This window comes from Gouania willdenowi, chromosome 22 (assembly GCF_900634775.1).
Source record: "Gouania willdenowi chromosome 22, fGouWil2.1, whole genome shotgun sequence".
Classification (NCBI taxonomy): domain Eukaryota; kingdom Metazoa; phylum Chordata; class Actinopteri; order Blenniiformes; family Gobiesocidae; genus Gouania; species Gouania willdenowi.
Genome location: NC_041065.1, coordinates 5,022,353 through 5,037,831, shown reverse-complemented (window position 1 = coordinate 5,037,831; position 15,479 = coordinate 5,022,353). Strand labels below are relative to the sequence as shown.

The window sequence follows — 15,479 nt, the reverse complement described above, 5'->3', positions numbered from 1 at the left end:
GGTCATCAATATCTTGGAGGCGGGAGGTGAAGTCAAACCCAACCTTACCTCTGACTCTGATGAGCTCAGGCTGATGTTCAAGGAGTGGAGAAGGTTGGAGATGAAGGATGGTATACTCTACAGAATTCGTTGGTCAGGAGAAAACGTGAGTTACCAGTTCGTTGCCCCCAAGTCTCTTAGGCCCACCATTCTCACATGCCTACATGAAGATATGGGGCACATGGGTTTAGAAAGAACACTGGACTTGGTTAGAGCAAGGTTTTACTGGCCAAAGATGGCTGGAGATGTAGAGAAAAAGCTTAAGTCATGTGGACGTTGTGTCAGAAGGAAGACACAACCAGAAAGATCGGCACCCTTGGTGAATATCCAAACAACACGTCCCATGGAGCTAGTGTGCATGGATTATTTATCTCTAGAACCTGATAGTCACAACACTAAAGACATCTTGGTCATAACTGATCATTTTACTAAGTATGCGGTTGCCATACCAACAAAAGATCAGAAGGCTACTACAGTTGCAAAGACTCTTTGGGAACAGTTCTTGGTGCATTACGGGTTTCCAGAACGGCTGCTAAGTGATCAGGGCAGAGATTTTGAGTCTCAACTCATCAAGGAACTCTGCACCCTGGTAGGCATCACTAAAGTGCGCACAAGTCCCTATCACCCAAGAGGAAACCCTGTAGAGCGGTTTAACCGAACACTTTTAGGCATGTTGGGAACCTTAAAGGGCAAAGAAAAAAGTCACTGGCGAGATTATGTGAAACCGCTAACTCATGCTTATAACTGCACCAAAAACGATGTCACAGGGTTCAGCCCATATGAGCTAATGTTTGGGCGCCAGCCACGGTTGCCAGTGGACATTGCATTCTGCTTACCTGTAAAAGATGGCTCTCCTAAATCCCACTCCCAGTATGTCAAGAATTTGAAAGCACGCCTAGAGGAGAGTTATGAGATTGCCACCAAGAATTCACAAAAAGTTGCTGATCGAAACAAACGCCGTTTTGACAAAACCGTAAGAGAGTCAACACTAGAACAAGGTGACCAAGTTTTAGTGAAGAACCTACGGCTGCGGAATAAACACAAGCTTGCAGATAAGTGGGAGTCAACTGTGTACAAAGTTCTACAAAGAATGGGAGACTTACCTGTGTATAAAGTACAGCCCATCAGTGGGGACGGACCCGCTCGAACTTTACATAGGGATCTCTTACTCCCTTGTGGTGACCTGACCGAGGTGGAGGAAACTGAACCAGCTACACCCAAAATCAGCAGACCGAGAACCAGACAAAGTCACCCTCAGCTCTCAGAGGTGCACTCAGAGTCTGAGGACGATACACCTATCTATCCTATTCAATCATCTGAAATTCCTGAGAAAAGATTTGTCCAGGTGTGCGAAGTTCCCAAGAGACAACACATCAGTGTAAATCGAGCAGCGGAGGATAAATGCTTGCCGTTCATGCCAACAAACCCCTCAGCCTCCAGTCCTCAGGATGAACTTAATGAGACCAGTCTTCCTGTTGAAACCATTGGAACACCTTCTGAGATGGTTGAAAGTGAGGAGCCTGAAGTCATGGGTGAGCAGTCCTCTGCAGACAAAGACATAAATCAACTGGACATGAGAAATGAAGATGAGATTGAGAAAAATGAGAATGAAATGGATAAGTCAAATAAAAATCCAGCTTTTGCTGATGAAGGAAATGATCAATCCTCTGGTGATTTGGAGGAGCCTGCGAATGAAGACACAAGTGACTCTGCACGAAAGTCAGAGAGGCCACGACAACCCCCTGACCGCCTTCACTACATTCAGTTAGGAAAACCTTTAATCTCCTTTGCACAAAGTCTCTTTAAAAGCTTTAACGAAGCTCTTGACACAATCAGTGACTATGATAATTCCCCTATGAGCTATATTACAGCATGAAGAGACTCATGCAGATTCAAGAGGGGAGGGTGTAACCCACATGAATAATAGGGTTATAAATCTGTGTGGTTAGAGGTGTAGTCTTGCCGCCGAACAGAAGGTGGCGCACCTACTCTGTGTTTATGTTAGTGTGCACTCTGTGGTTTCTTCTTTTTCCGGTTGAGACGTTATACCTGACGGCCGCACCCACACAAGCTAAGGATACCCCGTACGTAGATAGGATATAAAAGTCATAAACCCATGATTAATATTCCTATATTGATTATTAACAGGTTGTTGTTTATACAGGCACTGATTCTTGTGTTAGAGTGAACGGGAGGCGCTGCATGTGTCTTGTCGGCCCTCTCGCTGTGAGCTCCGGTAAGCAAGGCCTAGTCTATGTTGCTAATAAGCTAATTCTCCATGTTAGCTTGTGGAAGTTAGTTGACTACACAATACCTTGTTTACACACTTTCCTTAAAACCAATCGGAGTTATGGTACTGATGCCTGATGTTTAGCATTACTAGGGAACGGACTGTATCACTGTAATTTAGTTGTAATGTCCTCAAAAAGATCGCTAATAGTGTTAGCCTCTATGCTAACAGCTATCATTTCCTATGCTATTTAATGAGTGCTAATGCTGCAGCTATTCCAGCTAGATAATATAGCAGCACAGTAGTGAGTGTGGTGCAGCATTAGGTGCATTATACCCATTTATGTTGTATTTAAATAATTTTGTTAAATGAGTATTCATTCACTGTGATGTTTGATAAAGATGCAGTTTGATTTATTTCATTTTTATTGTTAAAAAGCCTATATTTAATGAAGAGTTAATAGTTAATATGTTTTAACAGGGTAATTAGATTAAAATATTTATATTTAAAAAAAAGAAGGAGTTATATGAAAAAGCTGTTTAAAAAGTTAAATGTTGTTTAAAAGATAAATGGTATTTAAAAGAAAAAAGGACTGAGTTAAATGTAAAAGCAGTTTAGAAGATAAATTGTTTAAGAAAAAAGGGAACGACTTCATTGTTTATTTAAACTAATAATTGCCATTAGGGAAATTAGGATTAATAAATTGTTATAATAATAAAATACTTTTGTTGAGATGCATGTCAATCTATTTCACAAGGATTGGAGTACTTGATAACCTGAATAATTGGTTATACTGGAAAAGATACTTTGAGTGATGGATACAAGTTATGAGGTCTGATGATGAACTGATAGAGAAGATAGTAATGTATTCTTTCTGCACTATATGTGTAGATTGGTTTTACTTTGACTAGGATTGGACCATTCAGAACCAGAACCTGAATCCTTTCGGGTTCAGTGGCGAGCCAACCCAAGAGACGATAGACTGTGGACGGACCGGAATCACGGTGTGGCCAGCCGTGGGGCCGCCCTCAGTGGACATCGGGATCATCGACTCAATCCATTCATTCAGGAACAGATAAGACTCAACACAATGAAACTACCCGGGTAGTGTTAAATAGGGTGCACCCAACAATTCAAGAACATCTGTCTTTTCCATAAAGGAGAAGTGAATCTAAGGGAAATAACTTGGATCTCCTCTAAGGAGGATTTCACAAAAGGACATTTTTATTTGAAGTTTGTTTATTGAATTTATTTTGTATTTTGGTACATTGGAAGAGTTCTATTTTGTACACTTATATTTTTATTTTGGGATATTCATTTGAATCGCCACATGGTAGCGATGAGGCAATAAAGATTGTCATTGTTCATCTTCACGTCCATTCGTCCTTGTTATTTGATCAGGAAACTAAAGATATCCATTCACGAACCTAGTTGAATGTTAGCGTTGTCGATCATAGCTGTTATCAAGTAGGTAAAGCTAGAGGGCGCTACACAATCAATAAACATTTGTTTTAAAAAGATAATATGCATGCGTCTTTTGTCCAACAAGTAATGGACTTGCCTAATTACAACCACATATGGTACATCTATTAAAAAAAAAAGTTCCCAGTATGTTTTATGAAAATGCATTGAGGAGTGAATTAGTTTAACAAGGTCTGATGTGGTTCACTGACACTTAGTGACCGGTTGTTTACGTGCGCTATGCATATGTTAGCGCAATTAAATTATTTTTTTTTTTCATTAAAAAAACATGATTAAAAAAACCTATTTTGACATTTTTTCGATCAATGCAATAATCGTGCTGTGAAATATTGGGACATATCGCCGAATCAACTTTTTCTTACACCATTAATTGTAAGCGTTCCCTGGATTCAAACAGTTTGAGAACCCTGATCTCAGAAAAAAAAGAGATTAACTACCATTGCTGTGCAATATGGTGGCACAATGACTGCATGTTAGGTTACATCATAGTAAACATGAGTAATCCCTTAAGAGACTCGACTAATTAAGATATTGAGTGTGGTGTGCGATGGATTTATCTTTCTAATTAAACACAAACTGCCATTTGTTTATGCAACATTATCCGAGTGTAAGACCGTTAACCCCATGTGAGATTTAAATCATTAGGATACAATGCCTCATGCAGTATCTCATTAGCTCACACAATCATCTAATTAGAAAGCCATGATTGGGGAGTCGAGCTAAATTACAACCAGTAATTCCTGGGTATGTTTGAGATTAGACAAGGGAGCAATTATTATTTCTATTAAAAGTGTGTGATAAGGTCATTGACTGGATAAATAATGGGAGTTTAGTGGGTGAAAAATCCTATGCAAGATATAACATACATTTACCAACTCAGGTCAGGTCACTGTGTTGAGAGTTGGGAAAATAACGTCGTAAAAATGTTAGTCAAAATATTGTTTTATTATATTGAGGAAGAGGAAATTGAAAATAACAAGGAAAAGGTAAGAGCTGTATCTGCCTGTGACAAATGTAAACTAAATATACGTAAATACTGTCACAGTAACCTTTTTACTTTACTTCTCAAAATGTTCTTAATGTCAAAACATTTGAATGGATTGAAATGTAATTTGGTCAGCGTAGTCAAAAGGAAGGAGTTTGCTTTTAGAGATGATCTGGGAGGTTTAATTTTGGGGCATAATGTTGATGTTTGCCAGGTTCTATCTACAGCATCACCTGCTGGTGACTCTCTGTGTGCTCTTGTTTCATTTGGCAATACAGGAGCTGGTCATGAAATGAGAATATCATGAAAAAGTTGATTTATTTCTGTAATTTCATTCAAAAAGTGAAACTTGTATAATGTATACATTCATTTCACACGGACGAACATATTTCAAGTGTTTATTTCTTTTAATGTTGATGATTATAACTGACAACTAATGAAAACCCCAAATTGAGTATCTCAGAAAGTATTGTGGAGAAGCTCAATATTGAAGACAGTTAATTAACTAAAAACACCTGCAAAGGCCTTTAAATTGTCTCCAGTCTAGTTCTGTAAGCTACACAATCATGGGGAAAACTACAGACCTGATAGTTGTCCAAAAGACGACAATTGACACCTTGCACAAGGAGGGCAAGACACAAAAGGTCATCACTAAAGAGGCTGGCTGTTCACAGAGCTCTGTGTCCAAGCACATTAATGGAGAGGCAAAGGGAAGGAAAAGATGTGCTAGAAAAAAAAGTGTACAAGCAATAGGGATAACCACGCCCCCTGGGGAGGATTGTAAAACAAAACTCATTCAAAAATGTGGCGGAGATTCACAAAGAGTGGGCTGCAGCTGGAGTCAGTGCTTCAAGAACCACCACACACAGACATATGCAAGACATGGGTTTCAGCTGTCGCATTCCTTGTGTCAAGCCACTCTTGAACAAGAGACAGCATCAGAAGCATCTAGTCTGGGCTAAAGACAAAAAGGACTGGACTGCTGCTGAGTGGTCCAAAGTGATGTTCTCTGATGAAAGTATATTTTGCATGTCCTTTGGAAATCAGCGATGGTTTGGGGTGCCATGTCATGTGCTGGTGTTGGTCCACTGTGTTTCCTTAGGTCCAAGGTCAACACAGTCGTCTACCAGGAAGTTTTAGAGCACTTTATGCTTCCTGCATAACATTTAAGAGTAGGAATCAAAGATCACGGTTTCTGCCAAATCTAAAAAATAAAAGCTGAATTTAAGAGAATAGTCAACAAAGTAAATCCACCAAAACTTATGTGAGCTTAAACAAGTTCGTCCAATAAAATGCGCAATGTCGCCACCACACCAACAGGGCGATAACCAACAATTCATAGAAAAATGAAAAAGTAAAGCAAACACATTATTTGCATTTGTTTTGGAGAAAATGCAACAGCAAATCAACTGAACATGTGCAGCTGTGCGCCCCACGTTATTTACATTAAAAATTGCAGTGGATCAAAATGTATTTTTAATTTTGTTTTGCTATTTTTTTTCGTTAGCATTGATTGATTACTAACGAAAAAATGGCAAAAACATATTAAAAATACAAATAAAATGCTTGCACTCACCAACATGGATCTCCTCCACATCGTCTGTTTATTTGAAAATAAAATCCAAGAAGACCTCAATGGCTTTGTTGTACAGTTGATCTGTGCGCTTCAGGTCCATGAGAAAGTCCTTTTCTATGGACATGGAGGCTAATGCTGAAAGCTGTGTCTGTCCGGTCGTGTTTCTGGCTCAAGTTTTAAGACTCTTTAAAGACACCTTACAGCTGCCTTCCGATTCTCACGAGTGCTTATCCAATCACAGGATGCGTAGATGTCAACTTAGGACGTAGGACCTTTGAGGTGGCCAAGGTGTCGAAGACTCGAGAGCCGATTGGCTATTGCTACTGACTGTGTCCATTCACTTACAGTGCGCAAGCGCAGCAGCCTGCTCTGTTGATTCTGAAGGCTAGAGGCAGATTTCATAGAACCTGGCAACACAAGTTAGCTGAAATATGATTGGATAAAAACTGGACCATAATATATAACACTGGAAGCAGCGCAACCAAGAAAATATAATATGACATAAAGAGAACAGACCAGGGAGAATAATTTTATTTAAAAATACTTTTTTACTTTTCTGTGTATGTTCAGGCCAGCAGGGAAGGCCTTGCTGGTCCTGACGGCCCACCACTGGTGAAGAGGAAGATGTGAGACGCCAGACCCAACAATGCAGAAGAGCTGAAGACCACTATCAGAGCAACCTGGGCTCTCATAACACCTGAGCAGTGACAGATCGACTCCATGCCACGCCGCATTGCTGCAGTAAATCAGGCAAAAGGATCCCCAACTAAGTATTGAGTGATGTACATGCTCATACTTTTCATTTTCATACTTTTCAGTTGGCCAACATTTCTAGAAATCTTTTTTTGTATCGGTCTTAAGTAGTATTCTAATTTTCTGAGATACTGAATTTGAGGTTTTCATTAGTTGTCAGTTACAATCCTCAAAAGTAAAAGAAATAAACATATTAAATATTATAGTCTGTGTGTAATGAATGAATATAATATACAAGTTTCACTTTTTGAATGGAATTACTGAAATAAATCAACTTTTTCAGGATATTCTAATTTTATGACCAGCACCTGTATATTAATCCTGATCCTGGTACCACTGTTTATTGAAAAAAATATTTTTACAGTAGATATGGTGTGAGAGAAACTGAATAGCTACAACTGAAGGTAGATTGATAATATTTATTTATGATATTATCAGTTTAATTATATTTACTTTCTTTTGGCTGGCTATTGGAAATGTAAGATGGCATTACACCTCAAAATGTTAAATCATGCTCTGCTATATCTATCCATGCAGAGGATTAAAGAGATTAGACTGATCTATTCTTCAGTTGAATGAATGAAAATGTAATATACAGCAACAACAGCAGTTTAATTAGTCCCTTAGCTGGCCAATATATAGCTGTCATGTATTCCTACATTTTGCATCTCTCAGCGTGTTCTCTTCCATACTTCTGGTGGCCTTTTTTCTCTTCTGTGAACTTGGCAATCAGAGCAACCTAAATGCTGATTTCATCGTGCTGTCTACTGCCACTACTGGCTCAGGAGGAGTGCTGATCTGGTGAATACAGCCTATTGTAGCTCAGGGACAAATTACCTGCCATTGTTGGCTTAGACACTAAAGCTAGGTAGAAGGATTTAAAAAAAAAAAGGTTGAGAAATGTCAAGTCTCAAAAGAATAAAAGAAAATTACTTCAAAGCAAAACCAGCTTGTTTCTCAGTGCAGTCTTTAACATATACCGGTACACACCAATATACAATTGCATCAAGATGACTGAGAGATGGAATTAATTTGTTTACTAGATGTAATTGTGTTTATTATTAAGTGGCTGACAGCAGAAGAAAACATCCCTAAATGGATGTGTTAAAATCAGGAAAATGTTATATGTAAGGATTTGAGCCAGTTTAATAGGGAAAACCATATTCAAAGCAGTCAATTGAAAACCAACAATGCATATTTTGCACCACATAGCGTCTGTACATACAGTACCTGTACGTGTTTCATATACTGTGGGAAAACCTTACGTGGGACTGTTGACTGCTGGTCAGCACATGTAACATGAAACAATGTACTGGGACATGAAGCGGAAGATCGATAGCTGACAGCGACCTCAACCACCGGAACAGCGAGCCCCCAGATTGCCCGCTCTTGCTGCTGGCCTGGCCGCTTCTTCGGGCCCGGGGGCGGCTCGTGGGTTTTGCAGTGGCGGTTCTTGGAAATACATTTGTCATGGATGCACTGGCCTTGGGCTGTGGGATAACACTCATACTGGGCTCAACCATAGACACGTTGTTCCCAAATACCTGTTTTATGGAATTTCCACTCACTTCTTCCTCTGTTCACAGCCACCACCATTATTCCTAAACCGCACACTGGTCACCAAACTGGCTTGATAACACAACAATAAGCACAATATACACAACCACAATTTCACATCGCATCACTTGAAACCTATCGACTACTCCCCACCCATTCCATTTCCTATCTTGTATCCCTCTTCCCTGTTAACTTCCCCACCCCTCTCCAACCCCTCACCTTGGTGTAACACTGCCCTCTCTTTTTTACATCCTCCCTTTAATAAAGTATTTCTTACCCTTCCCTAGGGAGGGCTGGTGATGGTCACAATTATGCAATGAAATAAATAAATTTATTTAATTGCAATAACAAAATATGCATTGCTGTTAAAAGATTGCACTTCTTGTAGTGTTAACCTTCAACAGAATGTGCAGACAAGATAAAAAAAAAAAAAAAAAAAAAAAAAAAATATGTAACCAGGTACATTATTCTATTTGTTTGTTGGCTATACTGACACCATTATATTTGGGAACTGCATGGAAGTAAACATTACACAGATTGTTGATTTAAATATTATTATTATAGGTAAAGGGAGGATAATTGACTCCGATACAGTGAATAAGTGAAGTAATGCACAAGTGTGTTTGTTGAGAATGCTCAAAATGAAACATTTATAAATGTAGAAATTGAAAACTGTTTATTAAAGACTGATTGTGGCCTGTAGATCGGTATAACTGATGGCTCATCTGTCTTCTTTCCTGAATCAACAGGACATTATTCCTGTTGTTAAAGCAATGTTACAGGTCCCTCAGACATGGGACCTGTAACATTGCTGTTACAAGGTAGATTCAGGAAAACAAGTACTTTTTGACTATGCCGAGGTCGGACAAAAACACATTCATGTGCTACAAACTCAAGAGACAGCAGCTGCTAGGGAAGGCAAATGATTGAGTGAATGAGCATTCTGGTGCAGAAAGCACTATTTGTATTGCTTTTTGTCCTGAGGGACAAAAGAGACTGTAAAAGGTAGAACTAAAAGAGGACTTCTAAAAGGCTGAAACAAACAGAATACAGACCCTGACAGCAGGGGCAGGGCTTCGGGGGGGGGGGACTCAAGGGAGCTGGGCCCCTGCCACAGCTCATGGGAGCTGGAGAAGGCATGACTTGTGCCCAGAGACACCCAGATTATGTGCACAGTCTGTTTAACGTCACCCATCATGCAGATTTATACAGGGGTTATATAGACCTATTTCACATACACACACACACACACACATACGCACATACACAGAGAGAGAGCACTGAAACATTCAGGATAAAGTATATATCAAACAGCATAAAACCAAATAACCACAGTTGTTCAGAAGCGATCGTGTCAATGTAAACCGTTCACCTGTACTTGTAAACAACATGGTTTCTGCGACGAGTATGCGTGCGCATGTCAGTCACGTGTTCCATGTTTGTCCACATTGAAATGGGTCTATATGTCGCCCCGCTCATTCTCCAAGTTAAAATGTATTAAAAACCACAGTGGGACAGGAGAGACTGAGTGGACTTGCCATGTTGTCCATAGAGAATGAGAGAGCAAAGAAATTGGACACACAGAGCATCTTGGACGAGTTTGCGTAGCTCAAGGCTTGTTGTATAGTGGAGAGTAGGCCTATAGTACTTCATATTAAAACAGTGTTTGTGAACATGTGGGCCGCTGTGCCAGTTTTACTAAACTGTATAGCTACTGATACAGGCTCTAAGTTGAAATGGTTAAATTGGGTGTTTAAATGATGTAGTCACTATCTGTGGTGCTGAACTGCTTTGAATTTGTGTTATTTTATTATGAGTGACCATCCTAATGTTTTTGTTGTTCTATTGTTTTGTTTTACATCATGTCCGTTTGATGGACTTCAAAAAGTCACTCTCCGTGGTGCCAAAGCTTGTAAGCCCTGTTGTTGCGGGCATGTGTATGTTGCAGTGGCTGGCCGTGAATTTCACCCCTATGCCTTCAGTGACATCCTACTTAGTCCAACCTAAATGAATACACTTCATAATACCATCAATATGACATCACAACTCGAGAATCCATACAGAATTACACATGCACTTTACATCACCCTTAATATAGGCTGTTCAAGCGACACTTAATTTCCGGAATATTTAAAATCGATAAGTTTGCGTTCACATTTAAGAGTAGGAATCAAAGATCACGGTTACTGCCAAATCTAAAAAATAAAAGCTGAATTTAAGAGAATAGTCAACAAAGTAAATCCACCAAAACATATGTGAGCTTAAACAAGTTCGTCCAATGAAATGCTCAATGTCGCCACCATACCAACAGGGCGATAACCAACAATTCATAGAAAAATGAAAAAGTAAAGCAAACACATTATTTGCATTTTTATTTTGGAGAAAATGCAACAGCAAATCAACTGAACATGTGCAGCTGTGCGCCCCACGTTATTTACATTAAAAATTGCAGTGGATCAAAATGTATTTTTAATTTTGTTTTGCTATTTTTTTTCGTTAGCATTGATTGATTACTAACGAAAAAATGGCAAAAACATATTAAAAATAAAAATAAATTGCTTGCACTCACCAACATGGATCTCCTCCACATCGTCTGTTTATTTGAAAATAAAATCCAAGAAGACCTCAATGGCTTTGTTGTACAGTTGATCTGTGCGCTTCAGGTCCATGAGTAAGTCCTTTTCTATGGACATGGAGGCTAATGCTGAAAGCTGTGTCTGTCCGGTCGTGTTTCTGGCTCAAGTTTTAAGACTCTTTAAAGACACCTTACAGCTGCCTTCCGATTCTCACGAGTGCTCATCCAATCACAGGATGCGTAGATGTCAACTTAGGACGTAGGACCTTTGAGGTGGCCAAGGTGTCGAAGACTCGAGAGCCGATTGGCTATTGCTACTGACTGTGTCCATTCACTTACAGTGCGCAGGCGCAGCAGCCTGCTCTGTTGATTCTGAAGGCTAGAGGCAGATTTCATAGAACCTGGCAACACAAGTTAGCTGAAATATGATTGGATAAAAACTGGACCATAATATATAACACTGTAAGCAGCGCAACCAAGAAGATATAATATGACATAAAGAGAACAGACCAGGGAGAATAATTTTATTTAAAAATATTTATGAAAAAAAAATACATTTACTTTTCTGTGTATGTTTAGACCAGCAGGGAAGGCCTTGCTGGTCCTGACGGCCCACCACTGGTATGTTGTACAATGATGTTATCAAGAGCTTTATTATTTAAAGGACCCCGGTCAATTGCCCCACCCCTGGCCCGGCTCTGATTTGTTCCGCTAGTGCCTGACAGATATCTGTTATGGTATGTATCGTAATTAAGACATCCTTGCCCAAGAGCTGTGCTCAAGGAACAATCCTATAGTGAATTTTATATACGTTTCTTATTTTCTTTCTTTCTTGAGGGGAAACTTGTTTGCCTGACAAAGGCAGAAAATGTGACTGAAATGTATTGAACACCAGCAGCTCCTGTCTCACCCTGCACTCCCTCGCCTTCAGAATAGGGTCCTGAGCCCAGGACAAACAGAATGTTATGTTTTACCAGCTGATAAGCTCCACAGTGTGAAAGCTCAGTCAATCAGCCAACCTTTAACAGAAGGTCGTCAGTCATTCTTAAAGCACTAAATGAAGAACTCTTTGTAGCCTGACGTAGATCTGTTGATCACTGACTAACACTCCCTCTCTCAACCTGAGCAGGAAAATCATTATTCAGCACTCACTCCTCAGTTCAGCAGGGCGCTATTACATGAATGATGAATGGCTACGAAGAAAAAATATGGAGGGTCAGAATCTATGCATTTAGCATGCAGCAGTTTATTATTCAGCCTAATACCCCAAGTAAAGTCTATAATGTTTTTGTTTTAAAAAAACACATGGGTCAATAAGAAAAGTAATCAATTTAAAATAAACATGTGGAAAGTCTGTGGTTGTTGTACTGCTTCTGAAATGGTGTGAGTATGTGAAAAATAATGTAGCGAGATTCTCTGGAGGATTTGTCAGTGTCAGTTCAGGAAGAAAATGAGTCATATCCCTGCTGCTCAAGCAGCTTCTATTAGTGTGATATTTACTGAACAAATTACCCTTTGGTTTCCAGTGGGAAACCTTCTTGTACCAAAATATGAACGTGTTTAACCCTTTCTCACTGGCAAGACAGCCCTGTAAAGGGTTAAAACATGATGCAAACAGCACTGCTATGCATCACTACTAATAAAATAAAAACTTGTACATGAGCTAAGCTTTAGGGGTTATCTATTACAGTTTAACAATAATCATAACACCTTTGAGAACCAAAAATTTATAGTTTTTTCGAGAATAATTTTTGGAATTATGAAATTATGCATTATTTGTCAACTACATTTCAGCCTTATTGTGAAATATGAATTGTGGCAGAGTGGTGTGTGTATGTGTGTATGCAGGTAATGTATTTGTAATGCGTTCAACTGGTAAAGAAGAGCAGCTCTGGTTTTGGATTTAAAACAAGGGGCGTCATTTATAAACAGTTCATATGCTCAGATCTGTGCGTACAACCATTTCCACACAAGCTTCAGCCTTTATCAATTTCATTTTGATGTAAGCGGAAACTAAGATCAGATCTGATGTCAGGTTTGAGCTCGTGTACGATAATCTGACTCTGTGAATATGTGATGAATCCGTGTACCCTTCGTTCTTTGGTTATTTTGTTTCAAAACCAAATGAAAATATAGGAAAAACTGATTGGTTTTTATGGTTTTATTAATTTTACACAGAAACAAGAAAACAGAAAAATCGAATACAAAAAACCTGGTGTATTTTTTATTGGTTTTAAAATCAAAATAACAAAGGAAAAACATTATATTGTTTTGTTTGTTTGTCTTTTTTTAAAAGCGCAGTTGATTCTATATCTATACCGGAAAAATAAATCTGTGACCGCAGGTAGTGACAGTTTCCAACACTGGTGCTTCTCGGCGGACTTGTAGTAGAGAAGAAAAGTGCTACGTCAACTGCGTAATTATCTTCGTAGCAAATAAGGAGTCATTTACTCCCCTTAAACATGACACTCCTGTGGATGAAGTAAATGCAGACTGGAGAAGAATCACAAAAGGTGAAAAATCCAGATAATTTCAAAATAATGTGACCAGCTGATTAAGATAACTAGATAATTAGTTTGATATTTGCAACCACTGTTTATTCGTCAAAGGTCACAGAATATTAATTCAATTCAACTTTATTTATATAGGGACAATTACAACAATAATCATCTCATTGCGCAAAATAACAGGCAACAAATTGTGTGATCATTGGTTTTTAAGTAGGGTCAAGAGGGGCTGAACGCTTAAAAATGTCAATTATAGCTAAATGTGTGAAAATATACAAACCATTGTAATGTAATATTTTCAGTAATAATATATTGTGTGACCATGTGTTTCTGGGTGTGCAAAGGTTACAGCTGTGTTGGAGTGAGTCAATATTCTTTTGATATTTTTTTGCCTTTTTCCAATGCAGATATGGCAAACTCCAAAATTCCATATATTCACAAGTAATAAAACTTTATAAAGCTCCCCCATGTGACCAAACTATGACACTGCATTTTCATTTTTTACATTCAGTAATAAACATTTATAAGATGTATGGTGACCATACGTCCGGTTTTACACAGCCATGTCTTCTTTTGTTTTTACGTGTTGTCTGGGCTGTCCGGGGATATTTTACAATTTAATGACATTTTCACTCCTTATTCAGTACGAAGAGATTTACACAGTTGATGTAGCGCTCACAAGTCCACCGAGAAACCGCAGTGTTTGCAACACAGTGATGCAACACAGCAAAATCTGTTCAAGTCTTCAGATAATTAATAAGCAAACCTCAGCTGTCATATAAGCATAAGCAGCCACATATTCGGTTTATTTAACAAAGAAAACAAAGTAATGTTCATTTTTGGTGAGCTGATATTTTTGGTCATTCTCACAGCGCTGCTTCGTCTCTATCTTTGACCAATAGGAGGAACACTGCTGTATACCCCAGAGAAAGTGTGCAACATTAATTTGGCTTTTTCAGTTTTGCACAACCTTGTTCCTGCTGTGGAGCCAAGGTGTCTGTGTGGACATGATGGACACATGAGGAGCGGAGCACGGTCATTCAGTCAGAAAGACAGAGTGAGATTTTAAACTTCATTTACGATATTTAATAGGTTGAAAAGGAAAACAATCAAGGCATCGAGGATTGTTGTAAACTAGCCTTACAAGAGTGACGTATCAGGGAAACAGACTCATGTCTCAGCAAAACCTCCGTCAAATCAAATGGCCTCACATGTCAAACCAAGCGCCATCAAATGGCACAGCCTCAGGCTTCAAAATAAAAGTCATCAGACATCACGCAATAAAACACAACATTTTTATTTAGTATTTATTATTGTATAGGAACCGAAAGTACATGTGACGAAATAAGTTGAAAATCCGTTCTTTACTTTCATTTTTTTTTTTCAAATTAAGAAATATCAACGTATTGTTTGATTAATAAATATTTAGTTAAATGAAACATTGCTATATCTTAGCCTTTAAAAATAAATAAATAAAGTAACAGCTTACAACTTACTCTCGTATCCAAAGCAGCACATATTGATGACGTCAATGTGTATTTCCATTTAAATAAAGGTCAACTACAAATAACATGTTCATAACTGTTAGTAATTATTAAATTAGCCAGGACAAATGAATTATGGCAATTTAGTCTTCAAGAACTTGCTGCTTAAAATATTACTCTTTGTAACTTACAACTGAATTTCTTTTCAACATATAAACAAAAAGTGCAAAAGTAACAGAATAACTGTCACAACCTAAGCCACCTTGGTGAAGTTTTTCAAGGCAATGGTTT

At 38.6% G+C, this 15,479-nt stretch overlaps 1 long non-coding RNA gene across 1 annotated transcript; it reads left to right on the top strand.

The window, feature by feature from the left end:
* The first annotated feature begins 2,077 nt into the window (after window positions 1-2,077).
* On the top strand, window positions 2,078-3,725 carry LOC114456690 (uncharacterized). Its single transcript, XR_003672873.1, has 3 exons — window positions 2,078-2,123; window positions 2,204-2,275; window positions 3,161-3,725. It is a non-coding gene; the product is annotated as an uncharacterized LOC114456690 (long non-coding RNA).
* Window positions 3,726-15,479: the final 11,754 nt, after the last annotated feature.